General features: G+C 35.0%; 1 long non-coding RNA gene across 1 annotated transcript in view; it reads right to left on the minus strand.

Moving 5' to 3' along the window:
- LOC130540985 (uncharacterized) overlaps positions 1-14361 on the minus strand; it is a 59060-nt gene that overhangs the window by 18291 nt on the left and 26408 nt on the right. The window contains exon 2 of the long non-coding RNA XR_008955022.1: positions 10560-10657. This is a non-coding gene — a long non-coding RNA (uncharacterized LOC130540985). The remainder of the gene's footprint in view (positions 1-10559; positions 10658-14361) is intronic.

The raw sequence follows: 14361 nt of genomic DNA on the forward strand, positions 1-14361 counted from the left end.
AATAGCTTACTTCCTTCATGATATTTACATTCTAGTGGAGGAAAACAGGCAGCAAACAATATAAATGTAAAGACATGCTACACAAGTAATAGATAAGCTGGAGCATGATGAAGGCAGTAAGTAGAGACAATGCTGATGTGTGTAGGCCTTTGTTATGTTATAGAAAATACCCTGAGGAAGTCTATTTAGGCATGTGACTTTTGAACAGGAACATAAATGAAACAAGGTAGAAAGCTACGTATCTGTCTGGATGGAAAAACATTCCAGACAGAATAAAAGCTAGTGCAAAGTGAAGTAGGAAAGAAAATATTTACCATATTCTAGGCATATCAAGCAGGCTGGTATAGCTAGAGTGGAGGAGGCAGATGGGAGATCAAATCAAATGGTTACAAAGGTGGGGAAAGAACATCAAGAACGTTTTAAGCCATTGTAAATACCTTTAGCTCAGAGAGGCATGAGAATCCTTTGGAATATTTTTAGTAGAAAAATGACAGGATCTTATATTTAGAAAAATCTCTGATTCTTCTGTTGAATATAGATGGAAGAAAGGCAAAGTTAGAAGCATAAAGACCCATTAAGAAGCTATTGCAACAGGCCAACTAATGCATATTAGTGATGTGAACCAAGGTTATCATGGTATAAGTTTTGAGCAGTTCTGGTGTTCTCAATACCATGTGGCAATTGAGACACCAGGATTGTTTTGCTGAATCTATTACTGGGTGAAATAAAAAGAGAATATCGGAGTAATTCCAAAACATTTTCCCAGAGTACATGGAAGAACAAATTCGCCGTATATGCAATAAGTAAGATTAATAGCAGAAGAGTGGAAATAATTAATCAAATTTGTATTTTCAGTATGTTAAATTTGAAACGTATTAAAAATACAAGGACAGAAATCCTGTAGACATCTAGAATTTAGAGGAATGTCAGAGTTAGTGATATAAATTTGAAAAGCATCATACATATCCTGCAGACATCTAGAATTTAGAGGAAAGTCAGAGTTGGGGATATAAATTTGAAAATCATTATACAAAGCAAAGAATATGCCCTGGAAATTATTTTTAAAAACTGTGTTTCACACTGGAATATTCAACTGAGTCAAATATGGCAGATACATAAAATGAGGATGAAATATTAACCAAGGGATTCATATACTGAGGGTTACCGGTGTTGATAGCAGGACATCGCTGCGGCCCTGCCTTTATATCCAGAGATGCATTTAACTTGCTTGTGTGTGCATCCACCTTTGTCCATTCTGCTACTGCCCTCTCACACCTGCAATCTTCTGAAGAGTATTAGCCCCTACCGTGGAGTGATGGGTTTCTTTCCCTTTAAATTAGACAGATGTGTCATCCATTCTGACTCATATCATGGTACATTGGCCAAGGGTGTAAAAGCTCTGGGGAATCATCCAAAATGATAACCAAAAATACTAATCTCTTTCATGCCGCCACTAAATCATAGACAGAATGAGATAGACCTTCAAAGTTCTAACGAAGTTCTAATGTATTTAAAGCTGTGATGTATCTAAAGCTCATGATAAGATATAAACTTTTTACCAACCAATAAAGATAAATTAGCAATATTTCTATTTTCTCAATAAGTTCTGTGTACATTAAGTTAAATGAGTGCTTCTAAGTAAAAGAATAAAGGTAAAGTTAATGATAATTTTATAGTTCTTTATAAAACCTTTTGCATATACTTCTCAGAAAGTGAGAAAAGATACATTAATAAAAACTAAGAAATTATATTGCAAATAAGATGATTTAAAATACTTTGCTTTCAATAACATTGAAGAACCAACTAACAGATCCATCAGCAATAAGATATCACTAGACAATTTTTGGCATATACTAGAAATAATTTTTATAATAAAGTTATATTGCTTTAGAATAGTCCTTCAATTTTTATATGATTATTTATTTAAATAAGTTTTCTAAACTCTCAAAACAATATAAAATATTAGAAATAGAATTGATGCTAAGATCTGTCTCATTTATTTAGTAATGAAGAAAATGAGAAAAAATCCATCTGTGTTTTTGAGATGTGTTTCAAACAATTTTGTTTATATTTTATAATTATTTATCAAAATATGTATTATGTATTTGTAGAAGATACTAACTGGAAATACAAATTCAAAGACAAGAGAAAGTGAGTGATGTAACAATCTAATAGTAAAAGATGTTATACAGATTGGGCATCCTTCATCCAAAAATCTGAAATTCTAAATGTTCCAAAATCTGAACCTTTTTGAGCACTGACATGATGCCGTAAGTTGAAAATTTTACAACTGACTTCTTGTGATAGTCTCCATCAAAAGAAAGGTGCACTACAATTTATTCAGCATCCTCACGGGCAAAAAACAAAAACAAAAACAAAAGAGCCTCCCAAACTTTTTCAGCTGTAATATGTCTTTTCTGTGCATATCCAGATTCCCCTACACAAACACTTCCACAAAGGGTAGTAAAATGGCACGTGTGCAGGCTGGATGGCCAAGGACAGGATCCCTGCAATGCCCCACTTGGGACCAAGACCTACCTGCGTTACTCAGCAGTTTTTTTTTTGGTGTTTTTTTTTGTTTGTTTGTTTGTTTGTTTTGTTTTGTTTTGTTTTTTTTTTTTTTTGCGCCTTCTCTGTTCTGCAGTTCAAAGATATTTCGGAAAATGTCAAAAAGGCCTGTAGATATCCCTTGGGTAACAGTGATAAGAAAAAAGGAAGCATTTATGTTTTTTTAATAGTACAGAAAGTCAAGATGCTGAAGAAACTGGGAAGCAGTGTAAGTGTGAAATATTTTACCAAAGAATGTGCTGTTAGAAATACCATTACACATGGCCTGAAGAAACAAACTGTTGAAGTTCTATGCTGAAATCGATGAATGGAAGTTAATGAAAAATACAAAAACACTGCAAAAATCTGGAAATGAAGATCTCGCTCATGTATTGAAAGAACTGATCCACCAGCATCACAGTAACCCCGGCCACTTAATTGCATGCTGCTCATGAGACAGGCAAGATCTATCACCATCATGATGAACTGAAAATTGAGGAAAACTGGGAATATTTCTGCTGGTTGCAGAAATTTAAGAAAAGACATTGACATTGACATTACATTTTCAAATATTTGTGGAGATAAAGCACCTGCAGATTATGGGGCAGCAGAGAAATTCATTGATGACCTTGCCAAGGTCATCGATGATGGAATATGATGCAAGGACAAATCTATTATGCTGGCAAAATGTCACCGTTTGGGTATTATTATCTCAGAAAGACACTGACTACAGCTGAGGAAACAGCCCCAGTAGGAATTAAGGATGCCAAGGACAGAAATTTGTGTTGGCAATTGCTAATGCAGCAGGCATGCAGAAGTATAAACTTGCTGTGATAGGCAAAAGCTTATGTCCTCACTGTTTGCAAGGAGGGAATTTCCTACTAGGCCACTGTTGTGCTCTCAAAAAATGCGTGGATTACTGGGGACAACATTTGGTCTAATTTCACAAACATTTTCTACCAGCAGCTCACGCTTACTGCAGGAAAATTGGACTGAATGATGACTGTGAGATTTTGTTATTCCTTGACAACTTTTCTGCTCATCCTCCAGCTGAAATTCTCATAAAAATACTGTTTATGCTATGTGCTTTCTCCTAAATGTGACTTTATCAATTAATCACGTGACTGGTGCATCCTTAGATCAATGAAGCGTAAATATGGAAATACTTCCTTGAATAGCATGTTAGTAGCATTGAGCAGAGGCACAGGCGTGGAAGGTTTTCAAAGGCAGTTTAGCATGCAGGATGCCTTACATGCTGTTGCCAATGCTGAGAACAGAGTGAATAAAGACACAGGTGTGCATACCTGATTCAACTACTGGACTGTGATTATGTTAAGTGATGATGATGATGAACAAGGTGGTGTCAATGAGAATTAAAAATGGCCTTACCACCTTACTTATGCAAAAATTATACCTTCATAGTATGTCAGCAATCTGAAAGATGTGGATATTGAAGAAGCTTTTAACATCAATAATGAGGTTCTGGTTGTTCATTTATTGACTGATAGTGAAATAGCCTAAATTTTTCTGAACGAAGGTTGATTCTTATTATAGGTACAGTAAAGATGACGTTGTTAACACTTCAGAAAATGTTCCAATGCATTACATGGTGAAAGTGTGTGATGGGCTAATTGAAGGACTAGTGAAGTGTATATTCATAATCAAACAAGAAATCATGTCCATTAATAAAATCAAAGAGAGATTTCTAAGGAAAAATATATTGTCAATCAGGCAGATGACTCTGAAGGAAATATTCTAAGAAGCCATCCAGCAGAATGCCTCCTCATCCCTACAGGACCCACTTTCTGGTCCCTCAACTGCTGATGATGTTTACACACACACACACACACACACACACACACACACACACACACACACACACACACTGTACGGTAAGCCTTTAATCAAAACATAACATCATAGGTGGAGACTGAAAGTTTATCATTGTTCATTGCTGCTGTTGTCTAGCAGCTGATCCAGGTGTTGTGCTGTGTTGCTGAGTTACCCTTAACATATAATTTTATCACTGTAGGTCATACTTTTTACCATTAAGTGCTTATGTGTAAACAAATGTAAGAAGAGAATTGCTTATTAGTAATATATGAATTCAGAGTCAAGAATGGTGGAAATGCTAGATGACTACAGATTGTCCACATGGGGGGCTTGCCTTTGCTTTCTGATAATTTAATATGCACATATTTTGTTTCATGCACAAGATTATTTAAAATATTGTATAAAATTACCTTCAGGCTATGTTTGTAAGGTATATATAAAACAAACAAATTTCATGTTTAGACATTGGTCCCATCTCCAAGATATCTTATTACCTGTATGCAAATATTTCAACATTTAAAAAAATCTGAAATACAAAACATTTCTATTCTAAAGCATTTTGGATAAAGGATACTCAATCTGTATAGTTGTGTGTGTGTGTGTATGTGTGTGTGTGTGTCTCTAACGGATGGTGGTGGTGGCCAAATTGTTGTTGTATGTGGAGGGTCCAGTTAGATAAAATTAGAAAAGTACTTCAATAGTTTTATTTAAATATGCCAATATTTATTATATTTGGTAATTATGTCATTTGATCATATGCACCTGTTTAAATGAAAAGTTTTGGTTTCTAATAAAAATATTTGAGGCTTTACGTAGCATTGAAAACATTGAGTAAAAGGAGAATAAACTAACTTGAAGTCAACCCCTCTAGATTGTCATCTGAGTTGGCCAGGTTCAACACTTTCTGATTCAATACTACCTGACATTTTTCTTTACATAATGACTATTTAAAACATTGACAAAATGAAATGACTTAAAGACATTATTATGAGCATGTACTAAATTATAGATTTAAAAATCTTTCAAGCCCCTATTGAAAGCTGTCTCTAAAAAACAAACGCATGAGACATTACCCATTTGGGTACCATGAGTTTTAGTTATTTGGCTGAATTGGGTTTTGAATTCTCATAATAGACGTTTATATTTTCCCACTAAGATTAGCAGAAGCAGAAAAATTAAACTGCCTCTACACAATGCAAATAACCTGTTTGATTGATTGATAGTCGTATTGAACTTATAATGTATACTAACAAATAAACTAAATTATTATGACAATCATTTTAATAATCTTCACAATCTCCCATAAAAAAAGCTTGATAGTAGCATTTTTGGGTGGATTTGAAATTTCTAGTTAAATTTTTCAGCTATGAATTTTGAGGAAATTCATTAGTCTGTGTTCTCAATAAAAATTGTACTGTATATTATCTGTTCGAGTCTATGTAAGTTAGAAGAATTCTATAACACAATATGAGTATTTAATCAGGGCCTGAAAAATCGGAAACTTATTTTTCACATTCTTGAAATTCTAATTAGTACTTGTCGTTTTATTAAAAAAAGCTGTAAAATATCTACACTTGGGAAAATTATAATATAATTTATTATTTAAGTTTTCAGTAAGAATTTAGTGGAGAATATTTATTACTTAGTTGGTATTAAACTCTTATCTTACATCTCAGATTTCAGGGCATATTAGCAATGCCACAGCCACAGTAATTGCTGTTAAATGAAATCGATGATATTTAAATATTTTAGTTTAGCAATGGTCACTATTAGCATTGGCAATGAAACTCAAATGTATAATTTATCATCTTCTATTATAGGCACTGACCTGTATTCATGTCTTACCTTGTCAAATGGAAAAATAATGATAACATTTCTTAAAGCTGAGCAACAATAACCTTTTGTTAGGTAGCTGATGGCCAAGACATCCAAGTCCAAAATCTCAAGTTTTATTAAAAAGCTATGAATAAGATATGCTTTAGAAAATATCTTTTCTTATGCCCCATCTGATTTTATTTTAAATCTGGTGTATCAGAAAAAAGTTGGATGAATGTTAAATGAAGAAATTATGCCTCTGCTTTCAACAATTCTGGATTTGAATGTTTAGCATCTGTTTTTAGTTTTATTAATTGTTAAATTAATATCTATATATATAGATATACACACACATACACATAAGTACATACATGCATACCTCAGAGATATTGTGTATTTCGTTCCAGAAATCCACAGTGAAATATTACAAAAAAGTGAAACTGAATTTTTAAAAATTTCTCATTGCATCTAAAAGTTACATTTGCACTATACTGTACATTATTATATATAAAATGTGCAAGAGAATTATGTTTAAAACCAAAGTTCATACCTTAATTTAAAAATACTTTATTGCTACAAAATGCTAACGATCATTTGAGCCCCCAGCAAGTCATAATCTTTCTGCTGGTGGAAGGTCTCTATTGATGGTTGCTGACTAATCAGGGTCAGATTGATGAAGGTTGGGGTGGGTGTGGCAAATTCGTAAAATAAGACAATGAAGTTTGCCCCTCAGATTGATTCTTTCTTTCAGGAAAGATTTCTGTGCTCTTTGATAGCATTTTACCCACCATAGAACTTTTTTGAAAACTGAAGTCAATCCTCTCAAACTTGACTGCTGCTTTATCAACCAAGTTTATGTAATATTTTAAATCCCTTTTTGTCATTTGAACAATGTTCACAGCTTCTTCACCAGGAGTAGAGTCCGCTTCTAGAATCTTCTTTTTTTTCCCTCATCCATAGAAATAACTCATCATTCATCCAAATTTAATTATCAGATTTCAGAAATTTAGTCACACTCCTAATTCTAGTTCTTTTGCTATTTCCACCACATCTTCAGTTACTTCCTCCACTGAAGTCTTGAGTCCCTCAAAGTCATCCATGAGAATTGGAATCAATTTCTTCCAAATGCCTATTAAAGTTGACATTTTGACCATCTACCATAAGTCATGAATGTCCTTGATGGCATCAACAGTGGTGAATCCTTTCCAGAAGGCTACTAATTAACCTTGCCCAGATCCATCAGAGGAATCACTAACTATGGTAACTATAGACTTATGAAATGTATTTTTTAAAATAAAAAGACTTAGAAGTCAAAAGTATGCCCCTGATACATTTGTTGCAGAATGGATGTTATATTACCAGGCATGAAAACATTAATCCTCAATGCCCATTTCCATCGGAACTCTTGGGTGACCAGGTGCATTTTCAATGAGCAATAATATTTTGAAACAAATCTGTTGGGCTTTTTTTATTCTGAGCAGTAGGTCTGTACAGTTAGCTTAAAATATTCAGTCTACCATGCTGTAAACTTATGTGCTGTCATCCAGGCTGTGTTCTTCTATTTATAGAGCACAGGATGAGTAGATTTAACATAATTCTTAAGGACCCTAAATTTTTAGAATGGTAAATAAACGTTGGATTCAACATAAAGTCACCAGTTGCATTATCCCCTAACAAGAGAGTCAGGATGTCTTTTGAAGCTTTGAAGCCCGGCATTGACTTCTCCTCTCTAGCTATGGAAGTCATCTTCAATAGATAGCATCTTCTTCCAAGACATGGCTATTTTGTCTACATTGAAAATCTGTTGCTTAGTATAGACACCTTCATCAATGCTTTTAGCTAGATCTTCTGGATAACTTGCTGTAGGTTTCACATCAGCACTTGCTGCTTCACCTTGAACTTCTATGTGTGGTGATGGCTTCTATCCTTAAACCTCATGAAGCAACCGCTGCTAGCTTCAAACTTTTCTGCAGCTTCCTCACTTCTCTCAGCTTTCACAGAATTGTAGAGGGTTAGGACCTTGCTTTGAATTAGGCATTGGCTTAATGGAATGTTGTGGCTAGTTTGATCTTCTATTCATACCACTAAAACTTTCTCTGTATCACCAATATGGTTGTTTTGCTTTCCTATCCTTGTGTGTTCACTGGAGTAGTATTAGTAATATTATTCAAGAATTTTTCCTTTACATTCACAATTTGGCTATTTGGCCCAAGGGGCCTAGTTTTCAACCTATCTCAGCTTCTAACATTCCTTACTCACTAAGCCTAATCATTTCTGGCTTTAAGAAATATGTATAAAATAGCAAAGACATAGAATTAACCCAAATGCCCATCCATGATAGACTGGATAAAGAAAATTTGGTACATATACACCATGGAACACTGTGCAGCCATAAAAAGGAATGAGATCATGTCCTTTGCAGGGACATGGATGGAACTGGAAGCCATCCTCAGCAAACTGACACAGGAACAGAAAACCAAACACCGCATGTTCTCACTCATAAGTGGGAGCTGAACAATGAGAACACATGGACACAGGGAGAGGAGCAACACATACTGACGCCTGTCATTGGGGGTGGAGTAGGGAGAAAAAGAGTATCAGGAAAAATAGCTAATGCATGCTGGACTTAATACTTAGGTGATGGGTTGATAGCTTCAGCAAACTACCATGGCACACGTTTACCTGTGTAACAAACCTGCACGTCCTGCACATGTATCCCAGAAATAAACTAAGCTGAACAAAAATAATAAATGTATATAAATTTATGATGTTCAAGCATAATTTTGTTAGATGCGTAGATTGAGTAGTAGTGAAATCAGAGTTTTTAGGGTATTACCCAAATAACATATATTGTACCCATTAATTAATCCCTCATCATCCATTTCTAGATTTTGATTTACAATGAGATGTTCTCATCTTTCCACTTGACTACTTAGGAGGCCATTGCAAATTATTAATTGGCCTAAATTCAACATTGTTGTTTCTTAGGGAATAGCAATACCTGAGGAGAGGGAGAGATGGGAGAGCAGCCATTCCATGCAGCAGTTAGAACATACACATCTATTAATAGAGTTTGCCATCTTACATGGGCGTGGTTTGTGGCAGCTCAAAATAAATGCAATAGTAACATCAAAGATCACTGATCACTGATCATCATAACAAGTATATCAATAATGAAAATGTTTGAAATATGGCGAAACACAGACACACAAACTGAGCACATGCCGTTGGAAAAATGGTGCTGATGGACTTGCTTGCTGTAGGTCTACTGGCAGCCTTCAATTTGTGAAAAACATCATATCCGTAAAGTGCATTAAAGTGAAGCACAATGACAGGATCTGTGCTTGGACACACATTTTATTATATGTTCATCAACACTCCTGATGCTGCTTTAGTATCAATATTTTATTTATGGAAATAGCAGATTGTTTTCTTCTGCTAATAGTTGAACCTGACCTGAGGAATTAAATATGACGCTAAGAGATCAATCTGACTAATAAATAATTTGTGATTTTTTTTAGAAATTGTGATATTAATATATTTAGGTGAAAAAATGTATGCAGCATTCCAATAGTTCTGTATCCTCTGGTGTTTTTTTACTTACTATTTCAGCTTTTTTTTTTCTTATGGTTTTTTTCTACGTCAGCTTCTGCTTGCAGTTCTTGTTGATGTGTGGGTAACACAATAAAAGAAAGCAGAGTTTTAAATAATGTTTTTTGCATCTCTCATTTGTAGTATTGGTATTGCTGGACCCTTCTGTACACATTGGAATCCTGAGATACTGCAAAAGCATTCAACAACCCATGTGCTGTCAGAAAATGTAAGTCCCTTTTACATTCTTGAAAGTATGGTATTGTAAATAGTTTTACATGAGCTATTTTAAGAGGCTTTAATAGTTATGTGGTTCAGATAGGCATTGCTATAAAATTGTAATTTGCATGAATCTAATTGAATCAGAGAACTTTGACTATTAAAACATACATTTTTATCATGAACATACTATGTGTCAAAACCTAGGAATACAAGTGTTAAAGAGGAAAAACTGTTGTTATATAGGCATATGGCCTAGCTAGAAAGGATATTTGTAATAAACCAGTTAAATATGGCAGGCAATTTTAGAATGCTAAGTATTAAGGCAAAAAATCACATGGGGTAATGGAATTGAGCTACTATGGTCTGAAAGTTTTGTGTCCTTCTCCAAATTTATAGTGGGGGTTGAAATCCTAACCCCCTAGGTAGTGCCAGGTATTAGGAGGTGGGTGGTGCCTTTGGGAGGTGATTAGATCATGAGAGGGGAGGCCGCATGACTGGAATTAGTGCTATTATTAAAAAGGGGACTCTGAAGAGTTCCTCTGACCTCATACCTTGTGAAGACATAAAGAGAAGGCGCCATCTGCAAATCAGGAACAGCCCTCCCTGGACTCTGAATCTGCTGGCTCCTTGATCTTGGACTTACCCACATCTAGAAACATGAAATAAACTTCTGTTTATAAGCCATACAATTTAAGGTATTTTCTAATAGACACCCAAACTAAGACAGTGACTTGTGTCGGCATAGGAGTATGGTATCTATCTATCTATCTATCTCTCTCTCTCTCTCTCTCTCTCTCTCTCTCTCTCTACCTACCTACCTACCTACCTACCTGCCTATGGAAATAAGTCTGTTAATATTCCTACCCTAGAGGCTTTCAATATTTTTCAGGCTTGAGTGCTTTTCTAAGGGACCATAGTTAAGACCTCATAACATAATGTGTATTGTGATGTTCTTGAAAAAAAAAATCTGTGAGTGGTTTCTCAAAGTTGTAATTGAAGAGAGCTTAAGAAATTGATTATTTATGAATTTAGGATAGGGTGAAGGGGAACAATAAGGGCAAGCTAAGGACTTAAGAGAGCTCTGAACATGCTTTGTTCTGAAAGGAAAATAGCAGACAGCTAATGGCACTCAAGGCAAGCCATGCTAGAGGGCATGGACCATCTACTGGCTTTCAGTAGAATGACATAGTCATTGCCGAAATGGACCCTTAACAGAGAGTAGCAGTGGTCTTAAATGTCCACACTTGTCACTCTTCCTGATCTCTAATATTATGCAATTTCCTCCCATTGACTGAAAAGCCATATATTAGCAAATATTACCCAGAGATATATACAATAACATTGTTATTCAGTTTTTTTAAAGAATGCCTTTGTTTAGCTCACCCATCATCACCAACACTCTGAATGAACATAAAAAAAATTCCATAGACCATTATTATAAAGAATTTTACAAGGACAGTGATGATTATAATATACTAAAATATTATGAGATTGCTATTACTCATTTAAATCCCCAGGAAATACCAAATAGCCAACTTCCTTAAGATTCAGAATAAGTGACTGAGTCTTTTCTGTGAATGTTCATTTCCTGCTTTTTGAGAGATTAAATGTTCTTCCCAGCATCCCTGAACTCATGAAACTTGCAAAGTTTGAAAACTACGTATATAAGGACTTCAAAGGCTTAAAAAAGCTGGCAAAGAAACATTTCAAACCAGCAGTTTTTCAATATTTTACAGATTATTTTGTGTGAAATAAATGATATTAAAGTAGGAGAATGTGATTCTATAGACAGAGATGTATGATCCCCGAGGCATCCCTGCACATTCCAAATACTCAACCAATTTTGCGTTTGGAAAATGGTGCAAGCGTTTTTTCTCAGGTTTAATCTGTTTCACATTGGTGAGCTGAAGAAAGGAACAAAAGGTCCACTTGACAGGTCTATTCTGCACATTCGTCATATGTCGTCATAAACCTGTGTCATTTTAAAGGCGATGCATTTGTGTTTGTTTTTAGCAAGAGAATTTAAAATGCTCTGTGACAGACACTGAATATAAGAATGTCAAACACCACACATCTAAAAAATGTACATTGTAAAAATAAGTAGGCACAAAAATTAAAACATATAAAATGCAATGATTTTCTGTCATTTTTTAAAAAATGTTGTGTTTATTCAATATTCTTTCTCGTTTTCTAAGATCTTAAATTACAAGCTTCTTAAACAGTAAGTTATCTAATATGCTAAACTCTATGCACCTTATTTGAGCATTAATTTTAACATTTAAAGTAACAACAAATAAAGTCACCATTTAAATAATGCCTCATGTAAGTCTATACAAACCTGAGATATTCCTGAGAACCAGCAAACAAGTGTGTGTTTATAAACAATTAACATCTTTCAGTGCCAGATTATTATTTTTTTCGAGTAATAAAAAGCTTATATTTGAAAATTGAGACAATAAAGATGAAATGATTTATGTATATTAATTTATTCATTTCAGTTAAGACATTCAATTAAGTACATACTTTACCAAAATGTTAAGTTCTTTTTCACCATATTAATTTATCAAAAAAATTAAAATATCCATTTCCTCCAAAGACTATTCCAATTCCATTGGAAAATATCTGCTAAAACAACCCTATTCATAGAAAAATATTATTCCTTTATGATTGAGGTTAATGTACAAATGGAGTCATTTATAGACTATGGATCACTTCACAAAGTGTTGGCTGCTATATCCTTCCAACCACATGGCTGTGAAGTTTTGGTTTTTACAACCTTTATTTCCAAAGCTTTGTGAATAATTGGGTATAACTTAACAAGCATAAATTCATATAACAAAAATTCATGATTATTTCATTAGGCTGGAATAATATAAAATATAGTTTCAATATCTTACCTGTATTGTTATGATGAATATAGATTACTTATACATATTGAAATATAGATATAGATAAATACAGATATAGAAGTGTACACATATAAATATAGACATACAGGTACACATGTATACCTGTATATATTACAAGTAGAATGTATACAATAGTCCCCCTATCTGTGGAGGATACCTTCCAAACCCTTGATGTCTGAAACAGCAGATTGTACTTGAAACTGTCAAACTGTAGATTAGGAGGAACTACTGTATGTGTATATATATAACATATATATATAGGTATATACACACACACATATATATACACACAAAACAAGTAGTGTATATTACATGTGTGGGTGTGCATGTGCATATGTGTACATGGGCAAAGGAGGATAGATTGCAGGCACGTGAAGATGCTAACTCGTAGGTATAGAAAGGAGAACACGATTAAGATACCATTATATTGGAAACATTGAGGAGCTTATATAAAGACCTCTCAGATAAACATATATTTTTGCAAATGCCATATAAAATATGTATACACTTATTTGCCCATATTTATGCAGTGTCTACTATTCATGAGGCAAGATAAAAAGATACACATGAGATCTTAATTTTGTGTCCTCTGAAAACTGACACTGAGCTTTTTTTTTTTTTTTTTTTTTGAGATGGAGTCTTGCTCTGTCGCCAATCTGGGGTGCAGTGGCGTGATCTTGGCTCACGGCAAGCTCCGCCTCCCGGGTTCACGCCATTCTCCTTCCCCAGCCTCCCGAGTAGCTGGGACTACAGGCACCTGCCACCATGCCCGGCTAATTTTTTGGTATTTTTTAGTAGAGACGGGGTTTCACCGTGTTAGCCAGGATGGTCTCGATCTCCTGACCTCGTGATCCGCCTGCCTCAGCCTCCCAAAGTGCTGGGATTACAGGCTTGAGCCACCGCGCCGGGCCGACACTGAGCTTTTGATTAGGCTGTCTGGGAGAGTGATATAGTTTAGATATTTGTCCCCACCCAAATTTCATGTTGAGTTTTAATCCCCAGTGTTGGAGATGGGGCATGGTGGGAGGTGTTTTGGTCATGAGGTTGAGTCCCCCATGGCTTGGTGCTGTCCTTGCAATAGTAAAAAAGTTCATGTGAGATCTGGTTGTTTAAGTTTGTGGCATCTCCCTCTTAACTCTCTCTTTCCCCTGTTCCTACCATGTGACATGCCTGCCCCCGCTTCACCTTCCACCATGAGTATAAGCTCCATGAGTCCCTCCCAGAAGCTGAGTAGATGCCGGTGTCATACTTATTCAGTTTGCAGAACTGTAAGCCAACTAAGCCTTTTTTCTAAATAAAAATTACTCAGTCTCCGATATTTCTTTATAGAAGTGAAAGAATGGTCTAATACAGGAAATTGGTACCAAGGAGTGGAGCATTGCTATAAAGATACCTGACAATGTGGAAGCAGCTTTGGAACTGGGTCATAGGCAGAGGTTGGTAG

The sequence above is a fragment of the Pan paniscus genome, chromosome 17 (assembly GCF_029289425.2).
Source record: "Pan paniscus chromosome 17, NHGRI_mPanPan1-v2.0_pri, whole genome shotgun sequence".
Lineage (NCBI taxonomy): Eukaryota > Metazoa > Chordata > Mammalia > Primates > Hominidae > Pan > Pan paniscus.